Raw genomic sequence first — 15,561 nt, 5'->3', positions numbered from 1 at the left:
ACCTTAAAACCAAGGAAGTCACTCAGGCTCCCCCTGCTACCTCTTCTGCTGCTGCCGCCTCGGCCTATTCTGCTGCTGCCGCCTCGGCCTCTTCCTCCGCCTCTGGAGGAACGTTGGCACCTGCCGCCCAGCAAACAGGGGATGTACCACCAACACCACCACCACCACCTCCGTCACCAAGCGTCTCAACCATGTCACACGCCAGCGTTCAGCTCTCCATCTCACAAACATTTGATAGAAAGCGTAAATTCCCACCTAGCCACCCTCGATCCCTGGCCCTGAATGCCAGCATTTCTAAACTACTGGCCTATGAAATGCTGTCATTTAGGCTGGTGGACACAGACAGCTTCAAACAGCTCATGTCGCTTGCTGTCCCACAGTATGTTGTTCCCAGCCGGCACTACTTCTCCAAGAGAGCCGTGCCTTCCCTGCACAACCAAGTATCCGATAAAATCAAGTGTGCACTGCGCAACGCCATCTGTGGCAAGGTCCACCTAACCACAGATACGTGGACCAGTAAGCACGGCCAGGGACGCTATATCTCCCTAACTGCACACTGGGTAAATGTAGTGGCAGCTGGGCCCCAGGCGGAGAGCTGTTTGGCGCACGTCCTTCCGCCGCCAAGGATCGCAGGGCAACATTCTTTGCCTCCTGTTGCCACCTCCTCCTACTCGGCTTCCTCCTCCTCTTCTTCCACCTGCTCATCCAGTCAGCCACACACCTTCACCACCAACTTCAGCACAGCCCGGGGTAAACGTCAGCAGGCCATTCTGAAACTCATATGTTTGGGGGACAGGCCCCACACCGCACAGGAGTTGTGGCGGGGTATAGAACAACAGACCGACGAGTGGTTGCTGCCGGTGAGCCTCAAGCCCGGCCTGGTGGTGTGTGATAATGGGCGAAATCTCGTTGCAGCTCTGGGACTAGCCAATTTGACGCACATCCCTTGCTTGGCGCATGTGCTGAATTTGGTGGTGCAGAAGTTCATTCACAACTACCCCGACATGTCAGAGCTGCTGCATAAAGTGCGGGCCGTCTGTTCGCGCTTCCGGCGTTCACATCCTGCTGCTGCTCGCCTGTCTGCGCTACAGCGTAACTTCGGCCTTCCCGCTCACCGCCTCATATGCGACGTGCCCACCAGGTGGAACTCCACCTTGCACATGCTGGACAGACTGTGCGAGCAGCAGCAGGCCATAGTGGAGTTTCAGCTGCAGCACGCACGGGTCAGTCGCACTACAGAACAGCACCACTTCACCACCAATGACTGGGCCTCCATGCGAGACCTGTGTGCCCTGTTGCGCTGTTTCGAGTACTCCACCAACATGGCCAGTGGCGATGACACCGTTATCAGCGTTACAATACCACTTCTATGTCTCCTTGAGAAAACACTTAGGGCGATGATGGAAGAGGAGGTGGCCCAGGAGGAGGAGGAGGAGGAGGAGGAAGAGGGGTCATTTTTAGCACTTTCAGGCCAGTCTCTTCGAAGTGACTCAGAGGGAGGTTTTTGGCAACAGCAGAGGCCAGGTACAAATGTGGCCAGCCAGGGCCCACTACTGGAGGACGAGGAGGACGAGGATGAGGAGGAGGTGGAGGAGGATGAGGATGAAGCATGGTCACAGCGGGGTGGCACCCAACGCAGCTCGGGTCCATCACTGGTGCGTGGCTGGGGGGAAAGGCAGGACGATGACGATACGCCTCCCACAGAGGACAGCTTGTCCTTACCCCTGGGCAGCCTGGCACACATGAGCGACTACATGCTGCAGTGCCTGCGCAACGACAGCAGAGTTGCCCACATTTTAACCTGTGCGGACTACTGGGTTGCCACCCTGCTGGATCCACGCTACAAAGACAATGTGCCCACCTTACTTCCTGCACTGGAGCGTGATAGGAAGATGCGCGAGTACAAGCGCACGTTGGTAGACGCGCTACTGAGAGCATTCCCAAATGTCACAGGGGAACAAGTGGAAGCCCAAGGCCAAGGCAGAGGAGGAGCAAGAGGTCGCCAAGGCAGCTGTGTCACGGCCAGCTCCTCTGAGGGCAGGGTTAGCATGGCAGAGATGTGGAAAACTTTTGTCAACACGCCACAGCTAACTGCACCACCACCTGATACGCAACGTGTTAGCAGGAGGCAACATTTCACTAACATGGTGGAACAGTACGTGTGCACACCCCTCCACGTACTGACTGATGGTTCGGCCCCATTCAACTTCTGGGTCTCTAAATTGTCCACGTGGCCAGAGCTAGCCTTTTATGCCTTGGAGGTGCTGGCCTGCCCGGCAGCCAGCGTTTTGTCTGAACGTGTATTCAGCACGGCAGGGGGCGTCATTACAGACAAACGCAGCCGCCTGTCTACAGCCAATGTGGACAAGCTGACGTTCATAAAAATGAACCAGGCATGGATCCCACAGGACCTGTCCGTCCCTTGTCCAGATTAGACATTAACTACCTCCCCATAACCATATATTATTGGACTCCAGGGCACTTCCTCATTCAATCCTATTTTTATTTTCATTTTACCATTATATTGCGAGGCTACCCAAAGTTGAATGAACCTCTCCTCTGCCTGTGTGCTAGGCCTAAATATATGCCAATAGACTGTTGCAGTGGTGGCTGACGTGAAGCCTCATTCTCTGCTATGACATGCAGACTGATTCTCTGCTGACATGAAGACAGATTCTCTGTTACGGGACCTCCCTCCTCTGCCTGGGTGCTGGGCCTAAATATATGCCAATGGACTGTTGCAGTGGTGGCTGACATGAAGCCTGATTCTCTGCTATGACATGCAGACTAATTCTCTGCTGACATGAAGCCAGATTGTCTGTTACGGGACCTCTCTCCTCTGCCTGGGTGCTGGGCCTAAATATATGCCAATGGACTGTTGCAGTGGTGGCTGACGTGAAGCCTGATTCTCTGCTATGACATGCAGACTGATTCTCTGCTGACATGAAGCCAGATTGTCTGTTACGGGACCTCTCTGCTCTGCCTGTGTGCTAGGCCTAAATATATGCCAATGGACTGTTGCAGTGGTGGGTGACGTGAAGCCTGATTCTCTGCTATGACATGCAGACTGATTCTCTGCTGACATGAAGCCAGATTGTCTGTTACGGGACCTCTCTGCTCTGCCTGTGTGCTAGGCCTAAATATATGCCAATGGACTGTTGCAGTGGTGGGTGACGTGAAGCCTCATTCTCTGCTATGACATGCAGACTGATTCTCTGCTGACATAAAGCCAGATTCTCTGTTACTGGACCTCTCTCCTCTGCCTGTGTGTGTGCTGGGCCTAAATATATGCCAATGGACTGTTGCAGTGGTGGCTGACGTGAAGCCTCATTCTCTGCTATGACATGCAGACTGATTCTCTGCTGTCATGAAGCCAGATTGTCTGTTACGGGACCTCTCTGCTCTGCCTGTGTGCTAGGCCTAAATATATGCCAATGGACTGTTGCAGTGGTGGGTGACGTGAAGCCTCATTCTCTGCTATGACATGCAGACTGATTCTCTGCTGACATGAAGCCAGATTCTCTGTTACTGGACCTCTCTCCTCTGCCTGTGTGTGTGCTGGGCCTAAATATATGCCAATGGACTGTTGCAGTGGTGGCTGACGTGAAGCCTCATTCTCTGCTATGACATGCAGACTGATTCTCTGCTGTCATGAAGCCAGATTGTCTGTTACGGGACCTCTCTGCTCTGCCTGTGTGCTAGGCCTAAATATATGCCAATGGACTGTTGCAGTGGTGGGTGACGTGAAGCCTCATTCTCTGCTATGACATGCAGACTGATTCTCTGCTGACATGAAGCCAGATTCTCTGTTACTGGACCTCTCTCCTCTGCCTGTGTGTGTGCTGGGCCTAAATATATGCAAATGGACTGTTGCAGTGGTGGCTGACGTGAAGCCTCATTCTCTGCTATGACATGCAGACTGATTCTCTGCTGTCATGAAGCCAGATTGTCTGTTACGGGACCTCTCTGCTCTGCCTGTGTGCTAGGCCTAAATATATGCCAATGGACTGTTGCAGTGGTGGCTGACGTGAAGCCTCATTCTCTGCTATGACATGCAGACTGATTCTCTGCTGACATGAAGCCAGATCGTCTGTTACGGGACCTCTCTGCTCTGCCTGTGTGCTAGGCCTAAATATATGCCAATGGACTGTTGCAGTGGTGGGTGACGTGAAGCCTGATTCTCTGCTATGACATGCAGACTGATTCTCTGCTGACATGAAGCCAGATTGTCTGTTACGGGACCTCTCTGCTCTGCCTGTGTGCTAGGCCTAAATATATGCCAATGGACTGTTGCAGTGGTGGGTGACGTGAAGCCTCATTCTCTGCTATGACATGCAGACTGATTCTCTGCTGACATGAAGCCAGATTCTCTGTTACTGGACCTCTCTCCTCTGCCTGTGTGTGTGCTGGGCCTAAATATATGCCAATGGACTGTTGCAGTGGTGGCTGACGTGAAGCCTCATTCTCTGCTATGACATGCAGACTGATTCTCTGCTGACATGAAGCCAGATTGTCTGTTACGGGACCTCTCTCCTCTGCCTGGGTGCTGGGTAGTGTTGAGAGCGAATATTCGAAAAGCAAATTTTTTTCGCGAATATCGCAACTTCGCGATTTCGCGAATATTTTGAATATAGTGCTATATATTCGTAAAAACGAATATTCGTTTTTTGTTTTCCCCCCCCCCCCCACAAAATTACAGTACACATATAATTGATTGTTTCCCAAAGGTCCAACAGCTCAGATCTTACTCACATTGCCTAGAAAGTGATTGAGGCGCGAATCTTCGTAAGGCGATTTTATTAGCGCACATGCGAATATCGGCACGTCCCAGAACAGAGGCAAAGGGCTTTGCATTCATACATTAGTGAATTGAGTTGCGAATCTTCGTAAGGCGATTTTATTAGCGCACATGCGAATATCTACACTTGTCCCAGAACAGAGGCAAAGGGCTTTGCATTCATACATTAGTGATTGAATTGAGCTGCGAATCTTCGTAAGGCGATTTTATTAACGCAAATGCAAATATCTACACTTGTCCCCAGAACAGAGAGGCAAAGGCCTGTGCATTCATATAGTATAGCACCATATTCGCGAATACGTAGAACTTCGTAAAATTCGATTTACGAATATTCGTATTTTTTATTTTACTTTCCACCTTACAGATTACATTGATCTGTACTCTGTCAACTACTGTCATCACCCCCCACTGTATCTCGATTGATTCCCAAAAGTCTCACATTCCCTAGAAAGTGATTGAGGTGCGAATCTTCGTAAGGCGATTTTATTAGCGCACATGCGAATATCTACACTTGTCCCAGAACAGAGGCAAAGGGCTTTGCATTCATACATTAGTGATTGAATTGAGCTGCGAATCTTCGTAAGGCGATTTTATTAACGCAAATGCAAATATCTACACTTGTCCCCAGAACAGAGAGGCAAAGGCCTGTGCATTCATATAGTATAGCACCATATTCGCGAATACGTAGAACTTCGTAAAATTCGATTTACGAATATTCGTATTTTTTATTTTACTTTCCACCTTACAGATTACATTGATCTGTACTCTGTCAACTACTGTCATCACCCCCCACTGTATCTCGATTGATTCCCAAAAGTCTCACATTCCCTAGAAAGTGATTGAGGTGCGAATCTTCGTAAGGCGATTTTATTAGCGCACATGCGAATATCTACACTTGTCCCAGAACAGAGGCAAAGGGCATTGCATTCATACATTAGTGATTGAATTGAGTTGCGAATCTTCGTAAGGCGATTTCATTAGCGCACATGTGAATTTTGCATAGCATATGTATTATGCGATGCGAAAATTCGAATTATCGCATATGCGAAATAATAACGAATTTGAATAATCGCGAATATTTTACGAATATTCTTTCGAATATTCACAAAATTTCGCGAATTCGAATATGGGACATGCCGCTCAACACTAGTGCTGGGCCTAAATTTATGACAATGGACTGTTGCAGTGGTGGCTGACGTGAAGCCTCATTCTCTGCTATGACATGCAGACTGATTCTCTGCTGACATGAAGCCAGATTCTCTGTTACGGGACCTCTCTCCTCTGCCTGTGTGTGTGCTGGGCCTAAATATATGCCAATGGACTGTTGCAGTGGTGGCTGACGTGAAGCCTCATTCTCTGCTATGACATGCAGACTGATTCTCTGCTGACATGAAGCCAGATTCTCTGTTACGGGACCTCTCTCCTCTGCCTGTGTGTGTGCTGGGCCTAAATATATGCCAATGGACTGTTGCAGTGGTGGGTGACGTGAAGCCTCATTCTCTGCTATGACATGCAGACTAATTCTCTGCTGACATGAAGACAGATTCTCTGTTACGGGACCTCCCTCCTCTGCCTGGGTGCTGGGCCTAAATATATGCCAATGGACTGTTGCAGTGGTGGCTGACGTGAAGCCTCATTCTCTGCTATGACATGCAGACTAATTCTCTGCTGACATGAAGCCAGATTCTCTGTTACGGGACCTCTCTCCTCTGCCTGGGTTCCGGGGCCTAAATATCTGAGAATGGACTGTTCCAGTGGTGGGTGACGGGAAGCCAGATTCTCTGCTATGGAACCTCTCTCCAATTGATTTTGGTTAATTTTTATTTATTTAATTTTTATTTTAATTCATTTCCCTATCCACATTTGTTTGCAGGGGATTTACCTACATGTTGCTGCCTTTTGCAGCCCTCTAGCTCTTTCCTGGGCTGTTTTACAGCCTTTTTAGTGCCGAAAAGTTCGGGTCCCCATTGACTTCAATGGGGTTCGGGTTCGGGACGAAGTTCGGATCGGGTTCGGATCCCGAACCCGAACATTTCCGGGATGTTCGGCCGAACTTCTCGAACCCGAACATCCAGGTGTTCGCTCAACTCTATTTCTAAGCCAAATATATAAAATTTCATTACATACAATGTAAAAATAACAAATAATTATACAAAATGTAATATAATTCACCCCATTTACCTACCCCCCCTTAATTCACTGCTACGCGGCCCGACTATACCCTTATTACTACTTGGTATCAATTTCGAATGCTATATATGACCGAAATCTTAGGAGCAAAAAACCCACTCTTTCAAACATTACTTTGATTTTCTTGCTATTCTTCTATAGGCATTGATGGTATCTATCCGAGCCCTCCACTCGGGGAAGCTGGGGCTATTTTGGGTGCCCTAATATTTAAAAATCAAGGCCTTTGCGGCCATGAAACCCTCCAAACGCACTAGTTTGTGATAGGGCGTTAAATTGGTGGGGGAAAAAATACCTAATATTGCCTGCATAAAAGAACGATTCAGTTTAATCTTATATCTTCTATATAGTTCTTCATAGATGCTGGTCCAAAAACCATCTACCTCTAGACAATTCCATAACAAGTGACTTAGACCAGCATTTTCTGCCGAGCACTTCCAGCACGTATCCTTCTTTTCCTTATATATGGTGGCGAGGGAGTAGTATAGGCGATGTACAATTTTGAACTGCATTAATCTATATTTTTGGGAAATCAATACTTTTTTTATGTTTTGATAGACTATATCCCAATCCAAATTGCTCCTATCGCCCAGTTCAGCTTCCCAGCCTCCCTCGCTTTTGAATATTGTTATTTCCCCTAGACAGTCCCGAAGTCTGTGATATATTTGAGAAAGGGCGAGTTGTGTATCCTTAAATTTAAAACAATAATCCAAAAAGAAATTTGCCCTAATACTCAAAAGACTTTTATCCTGAGTGCTCATAAATGTGCATATCTATATCTGTCTAAAAAAGTAACATTTGTATCCTTCATTAATTCATCCATAGAGGTAATACTACCGTGTGATATTATATGACTTAAGTGGTTAATACCGCGTGAATTCCAATATTTGTAATCTTCCATTAACACAAACTCTTTCAAATTATAATTGTGCCAAAGTGGAGTAAAGTAAGTGGGACTTCTTACACCCAGTATCTTTTTAATCTTATTCCAAACCCTATCTAATGTATCGCTAATTAAACACTGTTATTTCCTTTTCCCCGGATGTCCAGTCTCCAGAATAGAAAAAAAATGTCCTTACGGCCCTGAAAATCCCTTGATATAATACTCATCAGCGTCGCAGACTGGTGGTCTCCCCCTCGTCCAACCCACCACATTATCTGAGCGCGCAATATAGTATCCCTGAAGAAATGGAAGGGAAAGACCGGTACTTACTTTTACCAAGCAAATCAAAATAAAGAAAAAATATATAAAAAGATAGAATAAAAATGTAACATTAATCATGTCACGTCTGCTTCACATCCAGTCATTTCCACAGAGGCTGTGCCGTGTGGGTTATATAGGATTTCTTCAAGTTGCAATTATCCTTTCTAAACGCTGGAGATTAATTATTACTCCACTGATATTGAAAAACAAGTAATCACAGAAGGAGCTTAACCACTTCCAGACTGGGCCATGAAATAATAGTAATACCCACCACCAGACATGATTAGGGAGTACATCCATCGGCCATGGCACTAACCAACTAGCACCATGGTCATTTTCGGCCTTTTTCATCCCCCTCTTCCGAGAGCTTTTTTTTTTGTTTTCCATGAACGCAGTCTCACCCCGTCTGTCCCAAAAAAATCGAATAAAAAGTGATCAAAAGTTCCCATGTATCCCAAACTGGTATGAATAAAAATATAGCTAGCACCACAAAAAAAAAGACCTCACGTGGCTCCATTATTAGTTACATAGGTAATACGGTTGAAAAAAGGCATAAGTCCATCACGTTCAACCAAAAGATAGACAGGGATGCAAATTTTAAAAAGACGGTAGTGATTTAAAAAAAAAGGGGTTTAAGAAAAAGGGAAGTGAATTATTGTGTTATAGAATGTGTTGTAAATTACTTCAATATATTCTCAACTCTGCTGCCTGGGTTAGGCCTCATGCACACGACCGTTTTTTTTTAAGGTCCACAAAAACGGGGTCCGTAGGTCCGTGATCCGTGACCGTTTTTTCATCCGTGGGTCTTCCTTGATTTTTGGAGGATCCACGGACATGAAAAATGAAAAAAAAGTCAAGTTTGCCATTGAAATTATAGGAAAAAACGGACACGGATCACGGACGCGGATGACAATCTTGTGTGCATCCGTTTTTTTATTCACGGACCCATTGACTTGAATGGGTCCGTGAACCGCTGGCCGTAAAAAAAATAGGACAGGTCATATTTTTTTCACGGCCAGGAAAAACAGATCACGGATGCGGCTGCCAAACGGTGCATTTTCCAATTCGCGAAAAAAAACGGAAAACGGCACAACGGCCACGGATGCACACAACGGTCGTGTGCATGAGGCCTTAATCCACCTCTCCTTTTTTCTTCTCTGAATCCCCTCTGCCAATCCCTTTACTTGCTCCGCAATGCCCAGAGAATTTGGTTCAAGAGACTAACAACTACATATAAGGCTGTCCACAAACTGTCCCCTCCTTACATCTCTGACCTGCTTTCCAGATACATCCCCACACGTAATCTCTTCACACAATCATCTACAAGATTTCTCTTGGGCATCCCCTATACTCTGGAACTCGCTACCCAAGCACATCAGATTCTCCCCCAATATCCAAACTTTCAAAAACAACCTGAAAAACCCACATTTTCAGGAAATCCTACCGCCTACAATAAGCATGCTGCCACCACACAGCCAGATAAGCAACTTTTACCCTCACCTACTGTGTCCTTCCCCTTCCCTTGAAGAGTGTAAGCTCTCATGAGTAGGTACTTCCCCCTCTGTACAGTATGTCATTAAGTTCATGCACATTGCATTAGTGTTTTATATTTTGTATATATACCTCCTCTTAGATGTGCAGAACCATGGAATTAATGCCATTATTATATCTGTGTTACTAAATACATTTTATTTTTACTGCAATACACTGTTCAGTACACACACAATTACATTTTACCTTAAACAATTGTACTTATACCACTGTTAGTAAACACATTCAAAAATATACTATGTATTTTAAACACATTGCACCACAAAAAGTGTATTATTTCCAAAGTAAATTGTCAATACCAGTGTATAGTGTGTTTCTAGAAAGGGAGGGGCATTTAATTGTTCATCTGTGCAAACACTTGCAATTTTGCTAGTACCATTAAAAAATATGTGTACTAAACATGTGACTTTTCAGTTACAGGAAACCTGTAGCTTTTCATTTTTAGGTATAGTAGTAGGCCACAGTTCTCCCAGGCTTCTGATAGGTGCCACATTGTTATTATGGACAAAGGGAAAGACATTGTGGACTGGATGGCTCACTCCTCCTCTCAGTTACAGCAGAATGATGTTGAGGTTACCTCTGAGATTGACATTGTGCCGTGGAACCAGGAGTCACAATCCTCCTGATGCTCCTTCTTGCAAAATCAGAGAAGCCTTTCAGTTGCATCACCTTTTCACTTCCCCTCCTACCTGTCGCTTTCCTAAGAAGAAGTCAAAAAAACAAAACACGCTATGGAAGATAATTAAGAGAGTCTCCCTATTGTTGGCTTTTGTGAGAACAGTAGGCGTCCAGCCAGTGTCAGTGTAAGGGTCCATTCACACAGCCGTTTTTTCTTTCATGATCTGTTCCGTTTTTTGCGGAACAGATCAGGACCAGATCAGGACCCATTCATTTTCAATGGGTCCTGGAAAAAATCGGACAGCACAATGTGTGCTGTCCGTTTCCGTTGTTCCGTTCCGCATGTCCGTTTAAATATAAAACATGTCCTATTATGTTCCTGAAAAATCGGATCCTGGTACAATGCAAAGTCAATGGTTCCGCAAAAAACGGAAGACATTCGGATGTCATTCCGTATGTCTTCCGTTTTTTGCGGAATCCGTTCCTGGAAACACATAGCAAATATTTTTTTTTTTCAAAGAAATCCAAACAACTTTATTTGATTATTGAAACATTTTCAGGAACAACGGATGCGCAAAAAACGGACCGAAATTCGGATTATAGAAAAATACTGACGTGTGAATGTAGCCTAAGACCGTGAACCAGGGATTGACCCCCATGATAAAGCGAAGTCATAGACGAGGAAAGTGACAACACACAACTTTACTAAAACAGTAATATAGAGATAACAACGTGAAGGTGCACCAAAGATCTTATACCCCGGGCCCACAGTCACTGTCTGGTTGGACAGACCTATCGTGATAGCATGCAGAGCAGAGCCTGCAAGTCGATGCTGTGCCGCAAAAGAGAACAAACCTAGCCAATGGCGCGCACACAGCAGAGCCTGCAAGTCAATACTGTGCCGCAGAACAATTCTGTAAAGCCTGCCAAGAATGCAAGTCCTAACTAACTAACTATTTGCGGGCCTAAACTTAGTCTCTGATGCTTCAGGCGTCACTAGTATAAGGTGATGAGTAAACGGATTTACTGACCTGTGTCCGTTTTGTGTCAGGGGATGTCTTTTAACCGAGATGATCACCAGGCCCAAGTCCTCATGCTGCCTTGCTTGGTAATTAAACTTCTGTTCGAACATTGTAAACAATCCTCCTGGAACAATCCCTGGTGAGGGACAATGACACTGCGTCCCCGAACACTCCAGGACACTCTGACTCTAGGATGGAACCGGATTCTATCTCACACATCCAGTGCTTTCACCATCTCAGCTCTCACTCCCTGGTTCTTCTTTAGCAACCAGCAGCATGAGTCATCCTCTACTTTGCATATTTAAATCCAGCAGTAACTTAGCTAACAGAAAGAGAGAATCCAGCTTCTTGTGGAGTAAAAAATTGTTTTTTTTTGGCTCATCATATAAAATCCACCAAAATCACAGGAAAAAGGTGTCGTAACATGTTTCGGGCTACAGAATCCAGCCCTTCATCAAGACATAACACACATATTAAAACCATTCCTTTTTATGTAGCACAAGGTCCAACCCCCTCTAATCAGCAAAATGTCCGCACCTGGAGCCTGGAATGGGAACAATTCTGCAGTCCAGGGGAGGAGATCCAGTATCATAGGTGATACATACATACACATAATGAACATATCTTAGGCCTCTTTCACACCTGCGTTAGCTGCGGATCCATCTGCCATCCGCACAGACAGATCCGCACCTATAAATGCAAACAATGGCATCCGTTCAGAACTGATCCGTCCGCATTCTATGTAAAAAAGTTTAAGTCTAATTCGTCCCGACCCCACACTGAAAGTCAACAGGGGACGGATCCGCCCGCAATCGCATCATATTGTGTCAACGTCAAACGGATCGGTCCCCACCGACCCACACTGCAAGTCAGGATGGATCTGCCCGGCTCCGCACTGCCAGGCGGACACCAAAACATGACCTCACTCTGCAATACAACTAGGGCTACTTTCACACCAGGCGTTTCGGTGTCTGTCTGTGGGGTCCGTATCGGGGCTCTCACGGGCGGCCCCGGCGGATCCGTTCGGAGTGCATCAGTTTGGCTCCGTTCCGCCTTTATTCCACTCTGAAGGCGGACACCGGGGCGCTGCTTGCAGCGTTTTGGTGTCCGCCTGGCAGTGCGGAGCCGGGCAGATCCATCCTGACTTGCAGTGTGGGTCGGTGGGGACCGATCCGTTTGACGTTGACACAATATGATGCGATTGCGGGCGGATCCGTCCCCTGTTGACTTTCAGTGTGGGGTCGGGACGAATTAGACTTAAACTTTTTTACATAGAATGCGGACGGATCAGTTCTGAACGGATGCCATTGTTTGCATTTATAGGTGCGGATCCGTCTGTGCGGATGGCAGATGGATCCGCAGCTAACGCAGGTGTGAAAGAGGCCTAAGATATGTTCATTATGTGTATGTATGTATCACCTGTGATGCTGGATCTCCTCCCCTGGACTGCTGAATGGTTCCCATTCCAGACTCCAGTTGCGGACACTTTGCTGATTAGAGGGGGTTGGACCTTGTGCTACATAAAAAGGAATGGTTTTAATATGTGTGTTATGTCTTGATGAAGGGCTGGATTCTGTAGCCCGAAACATGTTACTGTACACCTTTTTCCCGTGATTTTGGTGGATTTTATACCATGAGCCAATAAAGAACAATTTTTTACTCCACAAGAAGCTGGATTCTCTCTTTCTATTGGATATTCTATTAGGCCCAGTTCTGGCCTTTTTTCGGTGCTTTGTGGATTAAAGTCAGAGGTGAGAGCTGCAGCCATTTCTATCATTGTTTTAGCAGTAACTTAGCTGCCTCCTGTGGCCGAAATGCAAAATGACAATCCTAAAGTACAATTATGCATAGCATTATACAGGAAGAGCTGTTCCACAATCTCACATCAGGAAGAGGAGATTCAAGGAGAGGCGAATGGAATGACCCCAAGCATAGCTGTGTTGGTGGTGGGGGTATTAGTGTCACTTGTAGCCACAGTGGCAATAAGGGCAGTGGTAGCAACAGTGACACTTGAGGCATATACAGAGCATGGAATCAGGAGGGGGGTCAAGGAGGCCACACTGCCATGAACTGTACTAGACACCAACGGGCTCAAGGACTGGCCCACCTTCTGCTGTACATACGTACATATTTTGGGCTGTACAGCTTTTTTAGAGAAGTAATGTTGGCTTGGCATTCTCCATGTTGGCTCGGCACAAGCCATCACTTCTCTGAAATGGGCAGGGTCAACCACGTGGAAAGGGTGGTACTGTAGTACCAGCAACTTGGACAGGTGCACATTCAGCTTCTGTGCCATTGGTTGAGTGCATGCATACTGTTGCCTCTTTGCAATCACCTCGCTGATCAATTGCTGGCGAAATTCGTGATGAGGAGGAGGATAAGGAGGAGGAACATCAGGAGCAGTAGATAATGAGAATGAAACACATCTCCCTTTTGCTGAGGTGGTGGAGCCCTGACTACTGTAGAAGGGGTGCTTTTGCTGAGGTGGTGGAGCCCTGACTGCTGTAGAAGGGGTGCGGACCGCTGGGAGATGCGTCAGGCTGTACCACTACATTAGCGCCATGGTTTTCCAAGGCCACTTTATGGTGATTCTCCATGTGTTGATGCAGGGCTGGGTGCCAACATTGGCACCCTGGCTGCGCTTCACCTTCTGATCACAGATCCTACATATGGCCATGCTGACGTCCTCAAGCACCCTTCTGGCTCAGCTGCTGTCTCACAAGCAAGCTGCCTCCCTCACACCCTGATGATGAAGCCCTCTCTTCACCTGGCTCCCACGTGCGATCGGCTATATCATCATCCTCTTCTGTCTGCTCGTCACTTATGTCACCATCATCAGTCACATGGCCGTCTCCCTGAACACTCGCAACACCTGCTCCCACGTGACTCTTATTGTCGCTACTTGCAATCCTACAGGAGAAAGCAGTGAATCTCTCCTCCAAATCTTGGCTTGGCAGTAGCTGCTGACTGTCCTTAGTAATATCTTCCTCGCTGAAAAGCGGAACAGAGCTAGCGGCATACATCACTTGCCTGGCAGAAGGAGCAGCAAAGGAAAGAGGCAGGTTCAGGACAGGTGAGGGCACAGAGCATGTTCCTAGGCCCTGCCAACTAAGTGTGGTGTCAAAGGAACCCACCGAGTCCTGGCTGTGAGTGTCTGGTGGCAGTTGAGATCATGTTGAAGACCGAGTCAACCATTCTGAACAGCGGAATTGGTTGTCCAAGCTGCTGCTGCCACCCTTGCTTCTTCTGCTGCTACTTCTGCCAGCTACAGCAACATTTTTGCCACTGCCCGTTCCTTTGAAATGCCCTGGCATCTCTTTGTTAAACATACTGTACAGTAACAGTAACTGTATATGTAAAATAAGTTATTCAATGACAATGTGGAAACCTCAATAAAAGTAGTATTACAGCTTATTCCCCCCAATTTCCCAAATTAAGAATCAAGGCCAAATGGAATTGTTTATCTATGAAACAAAGTGGACACCCCAATAACAGTAAAAATTGCTTATTCACTCCAATTTGAGCATCAAGGCCTAATAGAATTGCTGATAACAATAGTTTTAGACAGCTAATTCACCCCAATTTTAGAATCGAGGCATTATAGAATTGCTTATCATTTAACCGTTCAGGACACTGCCATTTTTCACCTTAAGAAACAGGCCATTTTTTGCAAATCTGAGACTGTTTTCTAGTCACATATTGTACTTCATGACAGTGGTAAATTGAAGTCAAAATATTTCATTTTCAAAATACCAAATTTACAAAAAATTTGGACAAATTCGCAATTTTCAAAATGTCAATTTGTCAGCTTTTAAAACAGTTAGTGATACGTCCTAAAATAGTAGTTATTACTTTACATTTACCATATGTCTACTTCATGTTTGGATCATTTTGTAAATTACATTTTCTTTTTTTGGGATGTTTGAAGGCTTAGAAGTTTTGAAGCCATTCTTGAAATGTTTCAGAAAATTTCCAAAACCCACTTTTTAAGGACCAGTTCAGGTCTGAAGTCACTTTGTGAGGCTTACATAATAGAAATGACCCATTTTAGAAACTACACCTCTCAAGGTATTCAAAACTGATTTTGCAAACTTTGGCAACCCTTTAGGTGTTCCACAAGAAATAAAGGAAATTTCAGAATTTCACTTTTTGGCAGATTTTCCTTTTTAATCAATTTTATC

This window comes from Bufo gargarizans, chromosome 4, assembly GCF_014858855.1.
Source record: "Bufo gargarizans isolate SCDJY-AF-19 chromosome 4, ASM1485885v1, whole genome shotgun sequence".
NCBI classification, from domain to species: domain Eukaryota; kingdom Metazoa; phylum Chordata; class Amphibia; order Anura; family Bufonidae; genus Bufo; species Bufo gargarizans.
Note: the sequence above shows the minus strand (reverse complement) of the source record.